The sequence below is a fragment of the Cebus imitator genome, unplaced genomic scaffold (assembly GCF_001604975.1).
Source record: "Cebus imitator isolate Cc_AM_T3 unplaced genomic scaffold, Cebus_imitator-1.0 Scaffold450, whole genome shotgun sequence".
NCBI lineage: Eukaryota > Metazoa > Chordata > Mammalia > Primates > Cebidae > Cebus > Cebus imitator.
In genome coordinates, this window is record NW_016107765.1 from 1112854 (window position 1) to 1114789 (window position 1936).

Here is a 1936-nt window from a genome sequence, read left to right on the forward strand (position 1 = left end):
GATTACATTGTACCCATTGAGATAATTCAAGTTAATCTCCCCAACTCAAGGTGAGATGAGTAGCCACTTTAATTCCCTCTTGCCATGTTACCTAACATACTCACATGTTCTGGGTGTAGGACATGGGAGGGATGCGCTTTTCTGCCTACCACAGTATGTGTCTGGCTATAATTATTTATCTATTGAGAACAATGATAGGTCATTGATTCTATGGGTACAACTGAGGACCTTATGTAAGATCATCTATTGCCTTCAGAACTTTATGTTCTCAGGAAGGTGATAAGTATGTAAAATATTAACAATCAAAACCAACCCTGCAGTTTGCAAAGTACTTTGGTATTTATCCTTTTTGTCAGAACCTCACACCTACTTTGCAAGACAAGTAAGGAAACTATTATTATCTCTGATTTACAGATGAGTAAACTGAGGCACAGAGGTTTTGTTTTTTTCTTTAAGGTCACAAAACAGCATATTCAACCGAGGCATGTGGATTTCTGGTCCAGTGTTCTTTGTCCTCTCCACACTGCACAGACCCTTCTTTACAGGATGTGTCATATTGACATATGCTGCCAAAAGAAGAGATCCTGCTCCTATTTCATGAAAGAAAAACAGATGTGAGGTTGTTCAGAAACTTAATAAAGCACATAAAGTATGCCTCTTGCAGAGATGAGGCACCAGGTTCTCCTTTCATTAATTAAGTCTTATCCCTGATCCATGCTTGCAAAGCAACACACAAGGAACAAGAAGACAGAAAGAACTTTCTATAGGCAGAGTCACCATCTGGACGTGGGGCAACACGGCAACGTGGGCACTTCACGCATACAGTTAAAATAAATCGCATGCTTTACGTCTGCATTTTCGTTGTATGATTAAAGGAATGCAGCTGTAGAATGGCCTTGGCCTTGTGTGAACAGTGGTAACTATTTACCTGAACACGCATGAGAGAAGTTGGGGACTTTCATTAAAATATTTCAGTCATGTTAGCCAATGAGCATTATTTTAGTCTCCATAAAGCTGCATTGTTTCAATAGAGAATCCAAGGCAGAAATGTGCTCATTCTAACCTCAATCTCACAGTTTGTCCTGATGCCTTACCTAAGTGGGTGGGCAATGATTCCTGCACCCAATGCAAAGAGATGCCCTGATGATTAGTGTAAGGTGGCCAGTCCCGATGACCAGGTTCAGACATCCACAGCCTGCCAGCCAGCAAATCAGGCCCTATCTTGTCTCTCTCTCCATTTTTCTCCTTTCCTTTCCAGAAATAGATTCTAGAAGCCACGAACAGTGGATAAGATACTACTTCTGAAGTAAGATTACTGCCTTCCTTCCAATACCCTCTGAAGAAACCTCTGAAGGTGAAACACTAGCAGAGGCTGAAAAGTCATGATGACCTGCTGGTAAATTAGCCCCACAAAGGCACAGAGGACACATGTGCTGCGTGGTACCTGATGCAGCGGTCTCTGGAGATAAGATTTTCCCCAGAATCCCCAAATTCTCACTGTACGTGGCATCATCCGTGACTCTGACAGTTCCACTTATGATAGATAAGAAAAAAGATAGTCATCGGTACCATAGAGGAAAATACATAAATGTAAATGCATAAAGGGAAGTCGAGTGTAACCCCTTTCTTAATTGCCTAACACAATTCCCACTAGATGCATAAATTGCAGTTCTATTAACAGCACTATGAATAATAATCGGTTTACTTTCTGACTTGTATCTAAATATACTTTCTATATGATTTCATCTTTTATTCAGCTGTTTAAAAGCAGAACATCTAATTACAGTTCTTATTAGTCAACATTAAGTTTTTTTTCTTTTTGCCATGAAGCATGTGTGATGACTGATTTTCTAAAAACAGAATTCTTCAGCATATGGAACAAATCATGTTATTATTAATGCACTCCCAGATGACTCTGCATTTCAATTCTCTTAAT